Source organism: Camelus dromedarius, chromosome X (genome assembly GCF_036321535.1).
Source record: "Camelus dromedarius isolate mCamDro1 chromosome X, mCamDro1.pat, whole genome shotgun sequence".
Lineage (NCBI taxonomy): Eukaryota > Metazoa > Chordata > Mammalia > Artiodactyla > Camelidae > Camelus > Camelus dromedarius.
Genome location: NC_087472.1, coordinates 68,532,765 through 68,550,440, shown reverse-complemented (window position 1 = coordinate 68,550,440; position 17,676 = coordinate 68,532,765).

Genomic DNA, 17,676 nt, shown 5'->3' with positions numbered 1-17,676 from the left:
CATACATATATATGGAGACGTACTAGCTCCAACTCGATTTCACAGTGAAATCTGCAGGAACATCATACCGGCACTAGGAAACACACTGAGAAACCTGAGTAAAAGTTTCTCCTGCAACCCGTTCCCTTAGTGCTAGATGAACGAACGTCTCTGCACATGCTCAGTTCTGACAGATAAGTGTGTGTAAAAGCCGTTCTTCAACTAGCTTGTTGGGAATACAAAGTTTCTATACAGTTGCAAACTACTCTCCATACATATATATGGAGACGTAATAGCTCCAACTCGGTTTTACAGTGAAAATTGCAGGAACTTAATACCGGCACTTGGAAACACACTGAGAAACCTGAGTAAAAGTTTCACCTGCAACCCGTTCCCATTGTGCTAGATGAACGAACGTCTCTCCAAATGCTCAGTTCTGAGAGATAAGTGTGTGTGAATGCCGTCATTCACCTAGCTTGTTGGGAACACAAAGTTTATATACAGTTGCAAACACCTCTCCATACATTTATATGGGGAGGTACTAGCTCCAACCCGGTTTTACAGTGAAAACTGCAGGAAATTCAAACCGGCACTAGAAAACACACTGAGAGTCCTGAGTAAAAGTTTCTCCTGCAACCCGTTCCCTTTGTGCTAGATGAACGAACGTCTCTCCACATGCTCAGTTCTGATAGATAAGTGTGTGTTAAAGCCGTCCTTCACCTAGCTTGTTGGGAACACAAAGTTTCTATACAGTTGCAAACACCTCTCTATTCAAATATAAGGGGTGGTATTAGCTCCAACTCGGTTTTACAGTGAAATCTGCAGGAACATCAAACCGGCACTAGGAAAAACACTGAAAAACCTGAGTAAAAGTTTCTCCTGCAAACTCTTCCCTTTGTGCTAGATGAACAAACGTCTCTCCACATGCTCATTTCTGAGAGATAAGTGTGTGTGAAAGCCGTCCTTCACCTAGCTTGTTGGGAACACAAAGTTTCTGTACAGTTGCAATCTACTCTCCATACATAAATATGGGGAGGTACGAGCTCTAACTCGGTTTCACTGTGAAAACTGCAGGAACTTCAAACCGGCACTAGGAAACACGCTGAGAAACCTTAGTAAAAGCTTCTCCTCCAAACCGTTCCCTTTGTGCTAGATGAACGAACGTCTCTCCACATGCTCAGTTCTGAGAGATAATTGTGTGTGAAAGCTGTACGTCACCTAGCTTGTTGGGAACACAAACTTTCTATACAGTTGCAAACTACTCTCCATATATATATATGGAGACGTACTAGCTCCAACTCGGTTTTACAGTGAAAATTGCAGGAACTTAATACCGGCACTTGGAAACATACTGAGAAACCTGAGTAAAAGTTTCACCTGCAACCCGTTCCCATTGTGCTAGATGAACGAACGTCTCTCCACATGCTCAGTTCTGAGAGATAAGTGTGTGTGAATGCCGTCATTCACCTAGCTTGTTGGGAACACAAAGTTTCTATACAGTTGCAAACACCTCTCCATACATTTATACGGGGAGTTACTAGCTCCAACTCGGTTTTACAGTGAAAACTGCAGGAACTTCAAACCGGCACTAGAAAACCCACTGAGAATCCTGAGTAAAAGTTTCTCCTGCAAACCGTTCCCTTTGTGCTAGATGAACGAACGTCTCTCCACATGCTCAGTTCTGATAGATAAGTGTGTGTGAAAGCCGTCCTTCACCTAGCTTGTTGGGAACACAAAGTTTCTATACATTTGCAAACACCTCTCTATACAAATATAAGGGGTGTTACAAGCTCCAACTCGGTTTTACAGTGAAATCTGCAGTAACTTCAAACCGGCACTAGGAAACACACTGAGAAATCTGAGTAAAAGTTTCTCCTGCAAACCGTTCCCTTTGTGCTAGATGAACGAACGTCTCTCCACATGCTCAGTTCTGAGAGATAAGTGTGTGTGAAAGCCGTCCTTCAACTAGCTTGTTGGGAACACAAAGTTTCTATATAGTTGCAAACTACTCTCCATACATATATATGGAGACGTACTAGCTCCACCTCGGTTTTACAGTGAAAACTGCAGGAAATTCAACCGGCACTAGGAAACACACTGAGAAACATGAGTAAAAGTTTCTCTTGCAACCCGTTCTCTTTGTGCTAGATGAACGACCGTCTCTCAACATGCTCAGTTCTGAGAGATAAGTGTGTGTGTAAGCCGTCCTTCAACTATGCTACATGAACGAACGTCTCTCCACATGCTCAGTTCTGAGACATAAGTGTGTGTGAAAGCCGTCCTTCAAATAGCTTGTTGGGAACACAAAGTTTCTATACAGTTGCAAACTACTCTCCATACATATATATGGAGAGGTACTAGCTCCAACTCGTTTTTACAGTGAAATCTGCAGGAACTTCAAACCGGCACTTGGAAATTGACTGAGAAACCTGAGTAAAAGTTTCTCCTGCAACTCGTTCCCTTTGTGCTAGATGAATGAACGTCTCTCCACATGCTCAGTTCTGAGAGATAATTGTGTGTAAAAGCCATTCTTCACCTATCTTCTTGGGAACACAAAGTTTCTATACAGTTGCAAACTACTCTCCATACATATATATGGTGACGTACTAGCTCCAACTCGGTTTTACAGTGAAAACTGCAGGAACTTCAAACCGGCACTAGGAAACACACTGAGTAACCTGAGAAAAAGTTTCTCCTGCAACCCGTTCCCTTTGTACTAGATGAACTAACGTCTCTCCACATGCTCAGTTCTGAGAGATAAGTGTGTGTGAAAGCCGTACTTCACCTAGCTTGTTGGGAACACAAAGTTTCTATACAGTTGCAAACAACTCTCCATACATATATAAGGGGAGGTACTAGCTCCAACTCGGTTTTACAGTGAAATCTGTAGGAACTTCAAACGGGCACTAGGAAACACACTGAGAAACCTGAGTAAAAGTTTCCCCTGCATCCCGTTCACTTAGTGCTAGATGAACGACCGTCTCTCCACATGCTCAGTTCTGAGAGATAAGTGTGTGTCAAAGCCGTACTTCAACTAGCTTGTTGGGAACACAAAGTTTCTATACAGTTGCCAACTACTCCCCATACATATATAAGGGGACGTACTAGCTCCAAATCGTTTTACAGTGAAATCTGCAGGAACTTCAAACCGGCACTAGGAAACACACTGAGAAACCTGAGTAAAAGTTTCACCTGCAACCCATTCCCTTAGTGCTAGATGAACGAACGTCTCTCCACATGCTCAGTTCTGAGAGATAAATGTGTGTGAAAGCCGTCCTTCAAATAGCTTGTTGGGAACACAAAGTTTCTTTACAGTTGCAAACTACTCTCCATACACATATATGGAGACGTACTAGCTCCACCTCTGTTTTACAGTGAATAATGCAAGAACTTCAAACCGGCACTAAGAAACACACTGAGAAACCTGAGTAAAAGTTTCGACTGCAACCCGTTTCCTTAGTGCTAGATGAATGACCGTCTCTCCACATGCTCAGTTTTGAGAGATAAGTGTGTGCGAAAGCCGTTCTTCAACTAGCTTGTTGGGAACCCAAAGTTTCTATACAGTTGCAAACTACTCTCCATACATATATATGGGGACGTACTAGCTCCAACTCGGTTTTACAGTGAAAACTGCAGGAACTTCAAACCGGCACTAGGAAATTGACTGAGAAACCTGAGTAAAAGTTTTTCCTGCAAACCGTTCCCTTTGTGCTAGATGAACGAACGTCTCTCCACATGCTCAGTTCTGAGAGATAAGTGTGTGTGAAAGCCGTCTTTCACCTAGCTTGTTGGGAACACAAACTTTCTATACATTTGCAAACTACTCTCCATACATATATATGGGGACGTACTAACTCCAACTCGGTTTTACAGTGAAATCTGCAGGAACTTCAAACCGGCACTAGGAAATTGACTGAGAAACCTGAGTAAAAGTTTCTCCTGCAACCGGTTCCCTTTGTGCTAGATGAAAGAAAGTCTCTCCACATGCTCAATTCTGAGAGATAATTGTGTGTGAAAGCTGTCCTTCAACTAGCTTTTTGGGAACACAAAGTTTCTATACAGTTGCAAACTACTCTCCATACATATATATGGAGATGTACTAGCTCCACCTCCGTTTTACAGTGAAAACTGCAGGAACTTCAAACCAGAACTAGGAAACACACTGAGAAACCTGAGTAAAAGTTGCACCTGCAACCCGTTCCCTTTGTGCTAGATGAACGAACGTCTCTCCACATGCTCAATTCTGAGAGATAAGTGTGTGTGAAAGCCGTCCTTCACCTAGCTTGTTGGGAACACAAAGATTCTATACAGTTGCAAACTACTCTCCCTACATAAATATGGGGAGGTACTAGCTCCAACTCGGTTTTACAGTGAAATCTGCTGGAACTTCAAACCGGCACTTGGAAATTCACTGAGAAACCTGAGTAAAAGTTTCTCCTGCAACCTGTTCCCTTTGTGCTAGATGAACGAACGTCTCTCCACATGCTCAGTTCTGAGAGGTAAGTGTGTGTGAAAGCCGTACTTCACCTAGCTTGTTGGGAACACAAAGTTTCTATACAGTTGCAAACTACTCTCCATACATATATATGCAGACGTACTAGCTCCACCTCTGTTTTACAGTGAAAACTGCAGGAACTTCAAACCGGCACTTGGAAACACACTGAGAATCCTGAGTAAAAGTTTCTCCTGCAAACCGTTCCCTTTGTGCTAGATGAACGAACGTCCCTCCACATGCTCAGTTCTGAGAGATAAGTTTGTGTGAAAGCCATCCTTCACCTAGCTTGTAGGGAACACAAACTTTCTATACAGTTGCAAACTACACTCCATACATATATAAGGGGAGGTACTACCTCCAACTCGGTTTTACAGTGTAAACTACAGGAAATTCAACCCGACACATGTAAACACACTGAGAATCCTGAGTAAAAGTTTCTCCTGCAACCAGTTCCCTTAATGCTAGATGAAAGAACGTCTCTACACATGCTGAGTTCTGAGAGATAAATGTGTGTGAAAGCCGTCCTACACCTAGCTTGTTGGGAACACAAAGTTTGTATACAGTTGCAAACTACTCTCCATACATATATAAGGGGAGGTAGTAGCTCCAACTCGGTTTCACAATGAAAACTGCAGGATCTTCAAACCGGCACTAGGAAACACACAGGTAAACCTGAGTAAAAGTTTCTCCTGCAACCCGTTCCATTAGTTCTAGATTAACGAACGTCTCTCCACATGCTCAGTTCTGAGAGATAAGTGTGTGTGAATGCCGTCATTCACCTAGCTTGTTGGGAACACAAAGTTTCTATACAGTTGCAAACACCTCTCTTTTCAAATATAAGGGGTGGTATTAGCTCCAACTCGGTTTTACAGTGAAATCTGCAGGAACATCAAACCGGCACTAGGAAAAACACTGAGAAAGCTGAGTAAAAGTTTCTCCTGCAAACCCTTCCCTTTGTGCTAGATGAACGAACGTCTCTCCACATGCTCATTTCTGAGAGATAAGTGTGTGTGAAAGCCGTCCTTCACCTAGCTTGTTGGGAACTCAAAGTTTCTGTACAGTTGCAATCTACTCTCCATACATAAATATGGGGAGGTACTAGCTCCAACTCGGTTTCACTGTGAAAACTGCAGGAACTTCAAACGGGCACTAGGAAACACACTGAGAAACCTTAGTAAAAGCTTCTCCTCCAAACCGTTCCCTTTGTGCTAGATGAACGAACGTCTCTCCACATGCTCAGTTCTGAGAGATAAGTGTGTGTGAAAGCTGTCCGTCACCTAGCTTGTTGGGAACACAAACTTTCTATACAGTTGCAAACTACTCTCCATACATATATATGGAGACGTACTAGCTCCAACTCGATTTCACAGTGAAATCTGCAGGAACATCATACCGGCACTAGGAAACACACTGAGAAACCTGAGTAAAAGTTTCTCCTGCAACCCGTTCCCTTAGTGCTAGATGAACGAACGTCTCTGCACATGCTCAGTTCTGACAGATATGTGTGTGTAAAAGCCGTTCTTCAACTAGCTTGTTGGGAATACAAAGTTTCTATACAGTTGCAAACTACTCTCCATACATATATATGGAGACGTAATAGCTCCAACTCGGTTTTACAGTGAAAATTGCAGGAACTTAATACCGGCACTTGGAAACACACTGAGAAACCTGAGTAAAAGTTTCACCTGCAACCCGTTCCCATTGTGCTAGATGAACGAACGTCTCTCCAAATGCTCAGTTCTGAGAGATAAGTGTGTGTGAATGCCGTCATTCACCTAGCTTGTTGGGAACACAAAGTTTATATACAGTTGCAAACACCTCTCCATACATTTATATGGGGAGGTACTAGCTCCAACCCGGTTTTACAGTGAAAACTGCAGGAAATTCAAACCGGCACTAGAAAACACACTGAGAGTCCTGAGTAAAAGTTTCTCCTGCAACCCGTTCCCTTTGTGCTAGATGAACGAACGTCTCTCCACATGCTCAGTTCTGATAGGTAAGTGTGTGTGAAAGCCGTCCTTCACCTAGCTTGTTGGGAACACAAAGTTTCTATACAGTTGCAAACACCTCTCTATTCAAATATAAGGGGTGGTATTAGCTCCAACTCGGTTTTACAGTGAAATCTGCAGGAACATCAAACCGGCACTAGGAAAAACACTGAAAAACCTGAGTAAAAGTTTCTCCTGCAAACCCTTCCCTTTGTGCTAGATGAACAAACGTCTCTCCACATGCTCATTTCTGAGAGATAAGTGTGTGTGAAAGCCGTCCTTCACCTAGCTTGTTGGGAACACAAAGTTTCTGTACAGTTGCAATCTACTCTCCATACATAAATATGGGGAGGTACGAGCTCCAACTCGGTTTCACTGTGAAAACTGCAGGAACTTCAAACCGGCACTAGGAAACACGCTGAGAAACCTTAGTAAAAGCTTCTCCTCCAAACCGTTCCCTTTGTGCTAGATGAACGAACGTCTCTCCACATGCTCAGTTCTGAGAGATAATTGTGTGTGAAAGCTGTACGTCACCTAGCTTGTTGGGAACACAAACTTTCTATACAGTTGCAAACTACTCTCCATATATATATATGGAGACGTACTAGCTCCAACTCGGTTTTACAGTGAAAATTGCAGGAACTTAATACCGGCACTTGGAAACATACTGAGAAACCTGAGTAAAAGTTTCACCTGCAACCCGTTCCCATTGTGCTAGATGAACGAACGTCTCTCCACATGCTCAGTTCTGAGAGATAAGTGTGTGTGAATGCCGTCATTCACCTAGCTTGTTGGGAACACAAAGTTTCTATACAGTTGCAAACACCTCTCCATACATTTATACGGGGAGTTACTAGCTCCAACTCGGTTTTACAGTGAAAACTGCAGGAACTTCAAACCGGCACTAGAAAACCCACTGAGAATCCTGAGTAAAAGTTTCTCCTGCAAACCGTTCCCTTTGTGCTAGATGAACGAACGTCTCTCCACATGCTCAGTTCTGATAGATAAGTGTGTGTGAAAGCCGTCCTTCACCTAGCTTGTTGGGAACACAAAGTTTCTATACATTTGCAAACACCTCTCTATACAAATATAAGGGGTGTTACAAGCTCCAACTCGGTTTTACAGTGAAATCTGCAGTAACTTCAAACCGGCACTAGGAAACACACTGAGAAATCTGAGTAAAAGTTTCTCCTGCAAACCGTTCCCTTTGTGCTAGATGAACGAACGTCTCTCCACATGCTCAGTTCTGAGAGATAAGTGTGTGTGAAAGCCGTCCTTCAACTAGCTTGTTGGGAACACAAAGTTTCTATATAGTTGCAAACTACTCTCCATACATATATATGGAGACGTACTAGCTCCACCTCGGTTTTACAGTGAAAACTGCAGGAAATTCAACCGGCACTAGGAAACACACTGAGAAACATGAGTAAAAGTTTCTCTTGCAACCCGTTCTCTTTGTGCTAGATGAACGACCGTCTCTCAACATGCTCAGTTCTGAGAGATAAGTGTGTGTGAAAGCCGTCCTTCACCTAGCTTTTTGGGAACACAAAGTTTCTATACAGTTGCAAACACCTCTCCATACATATATAAGGGGAGGTACAAGCTCCAACTCGGTTTTGCAGTGAAATCTGCAGGAACTTCAAACCGGCACTAGGAAATTGACTGAGAAACCTGAGTAAAAGTTTCTCCTGCAAACCGTTCCCTTAGTGCTAGATGAAAGAACTTCTCTCCACATGCTCAGTTCTGAGAGATAAGTGTGTGTGAAAGCCGTCCTTCACCTTGCTTGTTGGGAACACAAAATTTCTATACAGTTGCAAACTACTCTCCATACATATATATGGAGATGTACAAGCTCCACCTCGGTTTTACAGTGAAAACTGCAGGAACTTCAAACCGGCACTAGGAAACACACTGAGAAACCTGAGTAAAAGTTGCACCTGCAACCCGTTCCCATTGTGCTAGATGAACGAATGTCTCTCCACTTGCTCAGTTCTGAGAGATAAGTGTGTGTGAAAGCCGTCCTTCAACTATGCTACATGAACGAACGTCTCTCCACATGCTCAGTTCTGAGACATAAGTGTGTGTGAAAGCCGTCCTTCAAATAGCTTGTTGGGAACACAAAGTTTCTATACAGTTGCAAACTACTCTCCATACATATATATGGAGAGGTACTAGCTCCAACTCGTTTTTACAGTGAAATCTGCAGGAACTTCAAACCGGCACTTGGAAATTGACTGAGAAACCTGAGTAAAAGTTTCTCCTGCAACTCGTTCCCTTTGTGCTAGATGAATGAACGTCTCTCCACATGCTCAGTTCTGAGAGATAATTGTGTGTAAAAGCCATTCTTCACCTATCTTCTTGGGAACACAAAGTTTCTATACAGTTGCAAACTACTCTCCATACATATATATGGGGACGTACTAGCTCCAACTCGGTTTTACAGTGAAAACTGCAGGAACTTCAAACCGGCACTAGGAAATTGACTGAGAAACCTGAGTAAAAGTTTTTCCTGCAAACCGTTCCCTTTGTGCTAGATGAACGAACGTCTCTCCACATGCTCAGTTCTGAGAGATAAGTGTGTGTGAAAGCCGTCTTTCACCTAGCTTGTTGGGAACACAAACTTTCTATACATTTGCAAACTACTCTCCATACATATATATGGGGACGTACTAACTCCAACTCGGTTTTACAGTGAAATCTGCAGGAACTTCAAACCGGCACTAGGAAATTGACTGAGAAACCTGAGTAAAAGTTTCTCCTGCAACCGGTTCCCTTTGTGCTAGATGAAAGAAAGTCTCTCCACATGCTCAATTCTGAGAGATAATTGTGTGTGAAAGCTGTCCTTCAACTAGCTTTTTGGGAACACAAAGTTTCTATACAGTTGCAAACTACTCTCCATACATATATATGGAGATGTACTAGCTCCACCTCCGTTTTACAGTGAAAACTGCAGGAACTTCAAACCAGAACTAGGAAACACACTGAGAAACCTGAGTAAAAGTTGCACCTGCAACCCGTTCCCTTTGTGCTAGATGAACGAACGTCTCTCCACATGCTCAATTCTGAGAGATAAGTGTGTGTGAAAGCCGTCCTTCACCTAGCTTGTTGGGAACACAAAGATTCTATACAGTTGCAAACTACTCTCCCTACATAAATATGGGGAGGTACTAGCTCCAACTCGGTTTTACAGTGAAATCTGCTGGAACTTCAAACCGGCACTTGGAAATTCACTGAGAAACCTGAGTAAAAGTTTCTCCTGCAACCTGTTCCCTTTGTGCTAGATGAACGAACGTCTCTCCACATGCTCAGTTCTGAGAGGTAAGTGTGTGTGAAAGCCGTACTTCACCTAGCTTGTTGGGAACACAAAGTTTCTATACAGTTGCAAACTACTCTCCATACATATATATGCAGACGTACTAGCTCCACCTCTGTTTTACAGTGAAAACTGCAGGAACTTCAAACCGGCACTTGGAAACACACTGAGAATCCTGAGTAAAAGTTTCTCCTGCAAACCGTTCCCTTTGTGCTAGATGAACGAACGTCCCTCCACATGCTCAGTTCTGAGAGATAAGTTTGTGTGAAAGCCATCCTTCACCTAGCTTGTAGGGAACACAAACTTTCTATACAGTTGCAAACTACACTCCATACATATATAAGGGGAGGTACTACCTCCAACTCGGTTTTACAGTGTAAACTACAGGAAATTCAACCCGACACATGTAAACACACTGAGAATCCTGAGTAAAAGTTTCTCCTGCAACCAGTTCCCTTAATGCTAGATGAAAGAACGTCTCTACACATGCTGAGTTCTGAGAGATAAATGTGTGTGAAAGCCGTCCTACACCTAGCTTGTTGGGAACACAAAGTTTGTATACAGTTGCAAACTACTCTCCATACATATATAAGGGGAGGTAGTAGCTCCAACTCGGTTTCACAATGAAAACTGCAGGATCTTCAAACCGGCACTAGGAAACACACAGGTAAACCTGAGTAAAAGTTTCTCTTGCAACCCGTTCCATTAGTTCTAGATTAACGAACGTCTCTCCACATGCTCAGTTCTGAGAGATAAGTGTGTGTGAATGCCGTCATTCACCTAGCTTGTTGGGAACACAAAGTTTCTATACAGTTGCAAACACCTCTCTTTTCAAATATAAGGGGTGGTATTAGCTCCAACTCGGTTTTACAGTGAAATCTGCAGGAACATCAAACCGGCACTAGGAAAAACACTGAGAAAGCTGAGTAAAAGTTTCTCCTGCAAACCCTTCCCTTTGTGCTAGATGAACGAACGTCTCTCCACATGCTCATTTCTGAGAGATAAGTGTGTGTGAAAGCCGTCCTTCACCTAGCTTGTTGGGAACTCAAAGTTTCTGTACAGTTGCAATCTACTCTCCATACATAAATATGGGGAGGTACTAGCTCCAACTCGGTTTCACTGTGAAAACTGCAGGAACTTCAAACGGGCACTAGGAAACACACTGAGAAACCTTAGTAAAAGCTTCTCCTCCAAACCGTTCCCTTTGTGCTAGATGAACGAACGTCTCTCCACATGCTCAGTTCTGAGAGATAAGTGTGTGTGAAAGCTGTCCGTCACCTAGCTTGTTGGGAACACAAACTTTCTATACAGTTGCAAACTACTCTCCATACATATATATGGAGACGTACTAGCTCCAACTCGATTTCACAGTGAAATCTGCAGGAACATCATACCGGCACTAGGAAACACACTGAGAAACCTGAGTAAAAGTTTCTCCTGCAACCCGTTCCCTTAGTGCTAGATGAACGAACGTCTCTGCACATGCTCAGTTCTGACAGATAAGTGTGTGTAAAAGCCGTTCTTCAACTAGCTTGTTGGGAATACAAAGTTTCTATACAGTTGCAAACTACTCTCCATACATATATATGGAGACGTAATAGCTCCAACTCGGTTTTACAGTGAAAATTGCAGGAACTTAATACCGGCACTTGGAAACACACTGAGAAACCTGAGTAAAAGTTTCACCTGCAACCCGTTCCCATTGTGCTAGATGAACGAACGTCTCTCCAAATGCTCAGTTCTGAGAGATAAGTGTGTGTGAATGCCGTCATTCACCTAGCTTGTTGGGAACACAAAGTTTATATACAGTTGCAAACACCTCTCCATACATTTATATGGGGAGGTACTAGCTCCAACCCGGTTTTACAGTGAAAACTGCAGGAAATTCAAACCGGCACTAGAAAACACACTGAGAGTCCTGAGTAAAAGTTTCTCCTGCAACCCGTTCCCTTTGTGCTAGATGAACGAACGTCTCTCCACATGCTCAGTTCTGATAGGTAAGTGTGTGTGAAAGCCGTCCTTCACCTAGCTTGTTGGGAACACAAAGTTTCTATACAGTTGCAAACACCTCTCTATTCAAATATAAGGGGTGGTATTAGCTCCAACTCGGTTTTACAGTGAAATCTGCAGGAACATCAAACCGGCACTAGGAAAAACACTGAAAAACCTGAGTAAAAGTTTCTCCTGCAAACCCTTCCCTTTGTGCTAGATGAACAAACGTCTCTCCACATGCTCATTTCTGAGAGATAAGTGTGTGTGAAAGCCGTCCTTCACCTAGCTTGTTGGGAACACAAAGTTTCTGTACAGTTGCAATCTACTCTCCATACATAAATATGGGGAGGTACGAGCTCCAACTCGGTTTCACTGTGAAAACTGCAGGAACTTCAAACCGGCACTAGGAAACACGCTGAGAAACCTTAGTAAAAGCTTCTCCTCCAAACCGTTCCCTTTGTGCTAGATGAACGAACGTCTCTCCACATGCTCAGTTCTGAGAGATAATTGTGTGTGAAAGCTGTACGTCACCTAGCTTGTTGGGAACACAAACTTTCTATACAGTTGCAAACTACTCTCCATATATATATATGGAGACGTACTAGCTCCAACTCGGTTTTACAGTGAAAATTGCAGGAACTTAATACCGGCACTTGGAAACATACTGAGAAACCTGAGTAAAAGTTTCACCTGCAACCCGTTCCCATTGTGCTAGATGAACGAACGTCTCTCCACATGCTCAGTTCTGAGAGATAAGTGTGTGTGAATGCCGTCATTCACCTAGCTTGTTGGGAACACAAAGTTTCTATACAGTTGCAAACACCTCTCCATACATTTATACGGGGAGTTACTAGCTCCAACTCGGTTTTACAGTGAAAACTGCAGGAACTTCAAACCGGCACTAGAAAACCCACTGAGAATCCTGAGTAAAAGTTTCTCCTGCAAACCGTTCCCTTTGTGCTAGATGAACGAACGTCTCTCCACATGCTCAGTTCTGATAGATAAGTGTGTGTGAAAGCCGTCCTTCACCTAGCTTGTTGGGAACACAAAGTTTCTATACATTTGCAAACACCTCTCTATACAAATATAAGGGGTGTTACAAGCTCCAACTCGGTTTTACAGTGAAATCTGCAGTAACTTCAAACCGGCACTAGGAAACACACTGAGAAATCTGAGTAAAAGTTTCTCCTGCAAACCGTTCCCTTTGTGCTAGATGAACGAACGTCTCTCCACATGCTCAGTTCTGAGAGATAAGTGTGTGTGAAAGCCGTCCTTCAACTAGCTTGTTGGGAACACAAAGTTTCTATATAGTTGCAAACTACTCTCCATACATATATATGGAGACGTACTAGCTCCACCTCGGTTTTACAGTGAAAACTGCAGGAAATTCAACCGGCACTAGGAAACACACTGAGAAACATGAGTAAAAGTTTCTCTTGCAACCCGTTCTCTTTGTGCTAGATGAACGACCGTCTCTCAACATGCTCAGTTCTGAGAGATAAGTGTGTGTGAAAGCCGTCCTTCACCTAGCTTTTTGGGAACACAAAGTTTCTATACAGTTGCAAACACCTCTCCATACATATATAAGGGGAGGTACAAGCTCCAACTCGGTTTTGCAGTGAAATCTGCAGGAACTTCAAACCGGCACTAGGAAATTGACTGAGAAACCTGAGTAAAAGTTTCTCCTGCAAACCGTTCCCTTAGTGCTAGATGAAAGAACTTCTCTCCACATGCTCAGTTCTGAGAGATAAGTGTGTGTGAAAGCCGTCCTTCACCTTGCTTGTTGGGAACACAAAATTTCTATACAGTTGCAAACTACTCTCCATACATATATATGGAGATGTACAAGCTCCACCTCGGTTTTACAGTGAAAACTGCAGGAACTTCAAACCGGCACTAGGAAACACACTGAGAAACCTGAGTAAAAGTTGCTCCTGCAACCCGTTCCCATTGTGCTAGATGAACGAATGTCTCTCCACTTGCTCAGTTCTGAGAGATAAGTGTGTGTGAAAGCCGTCCTTCAACTATGCTACATGAACGAACGTCTCTCCACATGCTCAGTTCTGAGACATAAGTGTGTGTGAAAGCCGTCCTTCAAATAGCTTGTTGGGAACACAAAGTTTCTATACAGTTGCAAACTACTCTCCATACATATATATGGAGAGGTACTAGCTCCAACTCGTTTTTACAGTGAAATCTGCAGGAACTTCAAACCGGCACTTGGAAATTGACTGAGAAACCTGAGTAAAAGTTTCTCCTGCAACTCGTTCCCTTTGTGCTAGATGAATGAACGTCTCTCCACATGCTCAGTTCTGAGAGATAATTGTGTGTAAAAGCCATTCTTCACCTATCTTCTTGGGAACACAAAGTTTCTATACAGTTGCAAACTACTCTCCATACATATATATGGTGACGTACTAGCTCCAACTCGGTTTTACAGTGAAAACTGCAGGAACTTCAAACCGGCACTAGGAAACACACTGAGTAACCTGAGAAAAAGTTTCTCCTGCAACCCGTTCCCTTTGTACTAGATGAACTAACGTCTCTCCACATGCTCAGTTCTGAGAGATAAGTGTGTGTGAAAGCCGTACTTCACCTAGCTTGTTGGGAACACAAAGTTTCTATACAGTTGCAAACAACTCTCCATACATATATAAGGGGAGGTACTAGCTCCAACTCGGTTTTACAGTGAAATCTGTAGGAACTTCAAACGGGCACTAGGAAACACACTGAGAAACCTGAGTAAAAGTTTCCCCTGCATCCCGTTCACTTAGTGCTAGATGAACGACCGTCTCTCCACATGCTCAGTTCTGAGAGATAAGTGTGTGTCAAAGCCGTCCTTCAACTAGCTTGTTGGGAACACAAAGTTCCTATACAGTTGCCAACTACTCCCCATACATATATAAGGGGACGTACTAGCTCCAAATCGTTTTACAGTGAAATCTGCAGGAACTTCAAACCGGCACTAGGAAACACACTGAGAAACCTGAGTAAAAGTTTCACCTGCAACCCATTCCCTTAGTGCTAGATGAACGAACGTCTCTCCACATGCTCAGTTCTGAGAGATAAATGTGTGTGAAAGCCGTCCTTCAAATAGCTTGTTGGGAACACAAAGTTTCTTTACAGTTGCAAACTACTCTCCATACACATATATGGAGACGTACTAGCTCCACCTCTGTTTTACAGTGAATAATGCAAGAACTTCAAACCGGCACTAAGAAACACACTGAGAAACCTGAGTAAAAGTTTCGACTGCAACCCGTTTCCTTAGTGCTAGATGAATGACCGTCTCTCCACATGCTCAGTTTTGAGAGATAAGTGTGTGCGAAAGCCGTTCTTCAACTAGCTTGTTGGGAACCCAAAGTTTCTATACAGTTGCAAACTACTCTCCATACATATATATGGGGACGTACTAGCTCCAACTCGGTTTTACAGTGAAAACTGCAGGAACTTCAAACCGGCACTAGGAAATTGACTGAGAAACCTGAGTAAAAGTTTTTCCTGCAAACCGTTCCCTTTGTGCTAGATGAACGAACGTCTCTCCACATGCTCAGTTCTGAGAGATAAGTGTGTGTGAAAGCCGTCTTTCACCTAGCTTGTTGGGAACACAAACTTTCTATACATTTGCAAACTACTCTCCATACATATATATGGGGACGTACTAACTCCAACTCGGTTTTACAGTGAAATCTGCAGGAACTTCAAACCGGCACTAGGAAATTGACTGAGAAACCTGAGTAAAAGTTTCTCCTGCAACCGGTTCCCTTTGTGCTAGATGAAAGAAAGTCTCTCCACATGCTCAATTCTGAGAGATAATTGTGTGTGAAAGCTGTCCTTCAACTAGCTTTTTGGGAACACAAAGTTTCTATACAGTTGCAAACTACTCTCCATACATATATATGGAGATGTACTAGCTCCACCTCCGTTTTACAGTGAAAACTGCAGGAACTTCAAACCGGAACTAGGAAACACACTGAGAAACCTGAGTAAAAGTTGCACCTGCAACCCGTTCCCTTTGTGCTAGATGAACGAACGTCTCTCCACATGCTCAATTCTGAGAGATAAGTGTGTGTGAAAGCCGTCCTTCACCTAGCTTGTTGGGAACACAAAGATTCTATACAGTTGCAAACTACTCTCCCTACATATATATGGGGAGGTACTAGCTCCAACTCGGTTTCACAGTGAAAACTGCAGGAACTTCAAACCGGCACTGGGAAACACACTGAGAAACCTGAATAAAAGTTTCTCCTGCAACCCGTTCCCTTTGTGCTAGATGAACGAACTTCTCTCCACATGCTCAGTTCTGGTAGATAATTGTGTGTGAAAGCCGTCCTTCACCTAGCTTGTTTGGAACACAAAGTTTCTATACAGTTGCAAAATACTCTCCATACATATATATGGTGACGTACTAGCTCCAACTCGGTTTTACAGTGAAAACTGCAGGAACTTCAAACCGGCACTAGGAAACACACTGAGTAACCTGAGAAAAAGTTTCTCCTGCAACCCGTTCCCTTTGTGCTAGATGAACTAACGTCTCTCCACATGCTCAGTTCTGAGAGATAAGTGTGTGTGAAAGCCGTCCTTCACCTAGCTTGTTGGGAACACAAAGTTTCTATACAGTTGCAAACACCTCTCCATACATATATAAGGGGAGGTACTAGCTCCAACTCGGTTTTACAGTGAAATCTGTAGGAACTTCAAACGGGCACTAGGAAAGACACTGAGAAACCTGAGTAAAAGTTTCCCCTGCATCCCGTTCACTTAGTGCTAGATGAACGAACGTCTCTCCACATGCTAATTTCTGAGAGATAAGTTTGTGTGAAAGCCGTCCTTCAACTAGCTTGTTGGGAACACAAAGTTTCTATACAGCTGCAAACTACTCTCCATACATTTATATGGAGACGTACTAGCTCCACCTCGGTTTTACAGTGAAAACTGTAGGAACTTCATACTGGCATGAGGAAAAACACTGAGAAACCTGAGTAAAAGTTTCCCCTGCAACCCGTTCCCTTAGTGCTAGATGAACGACCGTCTCTCCACATGCTCAGTTCTGAGAGATAAGTGTGTGTCAAAGCCGTCTTTCACCTAGCTTGTTGGGAACACAAAGTTTCTATACAGTTGCCAAATACTCCCCATTCATATATAAGGGGACGTACTAGCTCCAAATCGTTTTACAGTGAAATCTGCAGGAACTTCAAACCGGCACTAGGAAACACACTGAAAAACCTGAGTAGAAGTTTCACCTGCAACCCATTCCCTTAGTGCTACATGAACGAACGTCTCTCCACATGCTCAGTTCTGAGAGATAAATGTGTGTGAAAGCCGTCCTTCAAATAGCTTGTTGGGAACACAAAGTTTCTTTACAGTTGCAAACTACTCTCCATACATATATATGGAGACGTACTAGCTCCACCTCTGTTTTACAGTGAATAATGCAAGAACTTCAAACCGGCACTAAGAAACACACTGAGAAACCTGAGTAAAAGTTGCTCCTGCAACCCGTTCCCTTTGTGCTAGATGAACGAACGTCTCTCCACATGCTCAGTTCTGAAAGATAAGTGTGTGTGAAAGCCGTCCTTCAACTATGCTAGATGAACGAACGTCTCTCCACATGCTCAGTTCTGAGAGATAAGTGTGTGTGAAAGCCGTACTTCAACTAGCTTGTTGGGAACACAAAGTTTCTATACAGTTGCAAACTACTCTCCATACATATATATATGGAGAGGTACTAGCTCCAACTCGGTTTTACAGTGAAATCTGCAGGAACTTCAAACCGGCACTTGGAAATTGACTGAGAAACCTGAGTAAAAGTTACTCATGCAACTCGTTCCATTTGTGCTAGATGAACGAACGTCTCTCCACATGCTCAGTTCTGAGAGATAATTGTGTGTGAAAGCCTTCCTTCAACT